We start from the raw sequence: 6068 nt of genomic DNA, 5'->3' as shown, positions 1-6068 counted from the left end.
ATTCTATTAACCAATTCCAAATAAATGGGGATCTTTGAATTGCCTGGCAGGAATTATAAATAATTGTCCTAAAGAAGCTCAGTTCACCACAAGAGAACACAGAGACAACTCAATGAAATTAGAAAAACAATATATGAAGAAAATGGAAAGTTCAGTAAAGAGAAAGATTTAAAAAAAAGAAATAATGAAGCAGAAGAATACAATGGATGTAATAAAATATGCAATAGACAGTGTCAACAGCAGACTTGAAGAATCTGTGAACTTAAAGTCAGGTCATTTGAAAATATCTAGTCGAATGAGAAAAAAAGAAAAAGAAAAGAAATGAAGAAAATAATTTATGGGAAAAATCAAGAGAGCTAACTTTTGCATTATGAATTTCCAGGAGGAGGTGTGGAGAGACAAAGAGAGGGTGTGGGGGAGCATGCATATTTAAAGAAATAATGGCTGAAAACTGCCCAAATCTAGACATCCAGATATGGACATTTGGGTACATGAATCTTAAAAGATATTCAATCAGATTCAATCCAAAGAAGTCTTCATTAAGACACATTATAATCAAACTGTCAAAAATTCAAAGATGAAAAGATAATTTTGAAAACATTAGGAAAAGACCTGTGACCTTCGGCCCTAGGGCCACTGGGGCGGCCGTGCATCCCCGGTGGGAGGAGAGAACGTGGAGGTCCCGGCTGCTGCTCCGGCGCTCCTGCCTCCAGCGCCTCCATGGGCTTGTGCAGCTCCCACGCCGCGGTCATTCCCCACGTGGACACTGTTCAGTGGGAGACTGGCTTCTCGCAGGCCAGTCTGCTCCGCCTGCACCACCAGTTCTGCGCCCTGGACAGGGATAAGAAGGGCTATCTGAGCCGCATGGATCTCCAGCAGATTGGGGCCCTGGCCGTGAATCCTCTGGGGGACTGCATTATAGACAGCTTTTTCCCCAGCAGAAGTCAGCGATTGGATTTCTCAGGCTTTGTCAGGGTTCTGGCTCATTTTCGACCAGTGGAAGAGGAGTCCCCAGGAATCAGAGACCCCAAACAACCCGAATCCCTCAACATCAGAATGAACAAACTTCACTTTGCTTTTCAACTCTATGACCTGGATGGAGATGGACATCTCCAGGCAAGAGATGCTCCAGGTTCTCTGGCTGATGGTTGCAGTTCAGGTGACAGAAGAGCAGCTGGAGAGCATTGCTAACCGCACTGTACAGGAGGCTGATGAAGACGAGCATGGGGCTATGTCCTTCCTGGAGTTCTCCAAGTCCTTAGGGAAGATGAACATCGAGCAAAAAACGAACATCCGGATCCTGAAGTGACTTTCTTTGTGCCTTGGCTGGTCATGCAGACCAGCATCTGCATGGAATTCGTCCTCAGTCTCCATGGAGGCAGAGCCCCAAAACACTATATTCTTACTTCTAAACTGAATTCTGTTTAGGGACAAAGAAAGCAAACTGGAAGGGTATGTACTAAAGTCTCCTCATTTGATCTCAGATCTGTGAATCAGCCAGTAATCTTTTGGTTGCAAATGACTGAAAACCCAACTCAATGTGACTTAAGTGAAACGGGGATTTTATGAGCTTATCTGCCTTTAGACACAACTGGCTCCCAGGGCACAAGTGATGTTATCTGGACTCAGTTATTCCCTATTTCTCAGCTCGGCTTTCTTCTGCGTTAGCTTTATCCTAGGAGGGCTCTTTCCTCATGGTGGAGAATAGGCCCCATCAGCTCCAGGCTTCTATTCTGCCAGCTTAGTAACCCAGTGGGAAAACATTTTCTTCCCATAATTCCAAGCAGAGTCATTGGTCCATCTGGGTTCTCATCTCTGTCTTTAGGGGAATGGAACACTCTAATTGGCTAAGCTTGTGTCCTGTGCTAATTCCCAGAGCCAGGAAATAAGGTCTGAGGACTAAGAAGTGGTCGAGCAAAGGAAAATGAGGTACAATGTTCAGAAGAAGAGGGGTGTTCATTAGTGTCTGGGTGACCACACAGAAGTCTGGTCTCTTAAATGGGTTTTCACTGATCCCATGAGTGTGTGCCAGTGTGATGGAAGTTGGCAGGGTGGGGGAGAAATGATACAAAATAATAAACAATGCATACTCTTAAAAAAAAAAAAAGAAAACATTAGGAAAGAAGAGGCATATTATATGCAAGGGAAGCTTCATAAGGCTATAGGTGTGTGTGTGTGTGTGTGTGTGTGTGTGTGTGTGTGTGTATGTATGTATGCATTTTTTAGCAGCAACCCTGCAGTCTAGGTGAAAGTAGGAAGAAATATTTAAAATGCTGAAAGAAAAAAACCTGCCAACCAAGAATACTTTACTTGGTAAAGCTGCCTGCAGAAATGATGGAGGAATAAAGACCTTGGCAGACAAACAAAAGTTAAGGGTAGTTCATCACTTCTAGACTTGTCTTACAAGATGCTAAAAGAAGTTTGCAAAAGAAGTTCTTTAAGCTGAAATGAATGGATGCTACTTAGGAACATGAAAGCATATGAAAGTATAACCAATTGGTAAAGGTAAGTATATAATTTTTAATATGAATATACAATATAAATAGATGAAAATTGTGACAAAATATTGTATTTTTATATTCTAACAGTAAACTATCCAAAAAATCAAGAAAATATCATTTATAATATCATAAAGAATAAAATATTTAGGCATAAATTTAACCAAGGTGAAAAATCTATGTATTGAAAATAATTAAACATTGATGAAAATAATTGAAGAAGACACTGATAGATGGAAAGATAACTAATGTTCATGGATCAGAAGAATCAACATTGTCAATAGAAAAAGAAAAGAAACGAAGAAAATAATTTATGGGAAAAATCAAGAAAAAGGCAAGCCACAGATTTAGTTACAATCCCTTTCAAAGTTTCTATGGAATTTTCCTTAAAAATAGAAAAGACAATTCTAAAATTCATATGGAACCACAAAAGATCCCAAGTTAACACAGTCTTAGAGGATCAAAGCCTATGGCATCATTCTTCTGACTTCAAATTATATTACAATGCTATATAATAAAAACAGTATTGTACTGCCATAAAAACAGATATAGATCAATAGAATAGAATAGAAAACCTAGAAATAAACCTATGGTTAACTAATATTTGACAATTGCACCATGAATACACAATAGAAAAAGGACAGATTTAAAAAAAAAAAAAATATTGCAAAAACTTGATACCCACCTGGAAGTGAATGAAATTGAATTCTTATTCTACACCATACAAAATAATCAACTCAAAGTAGATTAAAGATTTGAATGTAAGACCTGAAAGTGTAGAATTTCTAGAAGAAAAAATAGGGGGAAGCTTCATGTCATTGGTCTTGGCAGTGATTTTTAGGATATGACACCAAAGGCACAGGCAACAAAAGCAAAAATAAGTAGTGGGATTACGCTAAACTAACAAGTTTCTACTAAGCAAAGTAAACAGCAAAATAAAAAGGTGACCTAAGGCTGGGAAAATATTTTAAAATAACGTATCTGGTAAGGAGTCAATATTCAAATATATAAGAAACTTATTCAACTCAGTAGCAAACAAAACAGAAACAAAAAAACAGAAGATAGGCAATGGACCTGAATAGACATTTTTCCAAAGGAGACATACAAATGGTCACTAGGTGTGTGAAGAGGTGCTAAACATCCCTAATCACCAAGAAAATGCAAAATCAAAACCACAATGGGCTATCAATGCATACCTGTTAGAATGATTATTACCAAAAAATCAAAATAAAATAAGTGTTGGTGAGGATTTGGAGAAAAAGGAAGCCTTATACATTGTTGATAAGAATGTAAATTGGTAAAGGCATTATGGGAAAAAAACCGTATGGATTTTTCCTCAAAAACTTAAATATAGAACTACCCTATGATCCAGCAATCCCACATCTGGGTAAATATCCAATGAAAATGAAATCAGCACATCTACAGTATATCTGCACTCCCAGGTTTATTGCTAAATTATTCACAATAGCTAAAATATGGAAATAACTTAAATGTCCATTGATGAAAGACTCGATAAAGAAAATGTAAATATATATAGACAATGGAATACCATTCAGCCTTAAAACAGAAGGAAATTCTGCCATAGTGATGAATCTGGAGGCTACTATGTTAAGTGAAATAAACTAGGCACAGAAAGAGAAATACTGGATGATTGTATTTACATGTAGAATCCAAAATGCTGATCTCGTAGAAGTAGAAAGTAGAATGGTGGTTGCCAAATGGGAGGCCCAAACTTCACCTCCAAACAGGTATGATGACCACTTATATACCTAACCCTGAATCATACCCCACATCTTTAAAATAAAAACATTATAATAAAAAAAGGTGCTTGTCATTGACTGGGGGGGTGAGGAAAATGGGGAGATGTTGGTAAAAGGGTACAATCTTTCAGTTATAAGATGAATGTATTGTGGAGACCTGATACACACTATGATGACTAGTTAATAAGAATGTATTGTGTACTTGAAATTTGCTAAGATAATAGATTTAATATTCTCACTCCACACACATGCACACATGATACCTATGTGAGTCTATAGATATGCTAATTAGCTTAACTGTGGTAGTTAAACACAAATCAAGTTGTATTTTGGAAGAGTAATAAGAAAGAGAAATATTCCTGGATAAGTTCATTGCTTTCTCTTCAGAGAAAGGAAAACTATTTTTTTCATTAAAAACAATAAAGAAAATATCTGATGTGCTCAATGGTTTTGAGAAGTCAATTTGGGTATGCATGGCCAGGTAATATAAATATGTTACAAGTTTATGATTAGAATATTATTTGGTTAAATAGTACATTTCCCATACTTATTTTATGCAGAAATAAAAATTGTAAACAATTTTTAAGATTATATTAAATATTGTTTTGCTTCGGTCACTATTGGTGTACTTGAGGCTCTTTTAATACTGCTGTAAAGTTTGAGGCTCTATTATTCTGAGATAAATATCACATAGAAAACATAAACGATAACATTTAGTCAAATTTGAGAGGTGGTAAATGAAATATTTTGTAACAGTTTGAGTATACTATTTCATATGTACAGCATATTTTTAAAAAGATACAAGTTGAGCGTCCATAATTTAAAAATCTGAAATCCAAAATACTCCAAAATCTGAAACTTTTTGAGTACTTACAAGTGGATAATTACATACTTGTCCTCGTGTGAAGACTCACAGTCAAGAAGTGGGTATACAACACACAGAATCTACAAGGAAAGAATTAAAAATAAATTTATCTTTAGGTTATGTTTATAAAGTATATATGAAACATAAATGAGTTTTGGGTTTAGATGTAGGTCCCACCACCAAGAAAACTCATTTTGTATATGCAAATATCTCAAAATCTGAAAAAAATCCAAAATACTTCTGATCCCAAACATTTCAGACAAAGGGATACTTAACCTGTACTAAGGAAGATGCCTATAGTTGATAAAATAATGCATTGGATGGAATTTAATGAACTACACATACTGTGAAATGATTCATGTAAAGTGATTTGCCATTTACTAGGAGTTTGACCATTACTAGGTAAACTCTGGCTTTCGTGCAGAGTGTCTGTTCAGAATATTAATTTGCATTTACTGTTTAAAAGGAAAATCACTTTCCTTTATTATATTTATAAAATACATGTAAATGATAAACTTCTGTAGGTAAGAAGTATTTTTTTGTTATTTGTTATATAAACAAATACGTAAAGATGTAGTTGGAGACAGTTGTCAAGCTAATAATCTTCTCTTGACTCTGAGCACAGCATTTGATTTAGTTGATTCATAAGACTAGTAAAGGATTGATTAATTTTTATACAGGGTGAGAGCCCTGAGCTGGAGTGGTTACACATCTTGCAGATGAAGCCCGTATTTTCAATTTATTTACCCATATCTTTTCACTCTTAATGTTAAAATACCTTTTTTTTCCTTTTCCTGTAGAGAGTGATCGGACAGAACTTGTGTGTACCTCAACTCCAGCTGCTGCTAGATAACTTTCAGCTAACACCTGGGAGTGAGGAACTGGCTGGTTTTCTTTCATTGTCAAGTCTGGTCATATTCAAGGAGAATGCACTTGCTCCAGATC

The 6068-nt window shown here is 36.1% G+C and overlaps 1 pseudogene; it reads left to right on the top strand.

Annotated features, from left to right (window-relative positions):
- Nucleotides 1-720: 720 nt before the first annotated feature.
- On the top strand, nt 721-1309 carry LOC103255572 (annotated as a pseudogene).
- Nucleotides 1310-6068: the final 4759 nt, after the last annotated feature.

This window comes from Carlito syrichta, unplaced genomic scaffold, assembly GCF_000164805.1.
Source record: "Carlito syrichta isolate Samal-C Ts95f unplaced genomic scaffold, Tarsius_syrichta-2.0.1 Scaffold288271, whole genome shotgun sequence".
In the NCBI taxonomy this organism is placed as follows: domain Eukaryota; kingdom Metazoa; phylum Chordata; class Mammalia; order Primates; family Tarsiidae; genus Carlito; species Carlito syrichta.
This window is presented reverse-complemented; position numbering and strand designations above follow the sequence as displayed.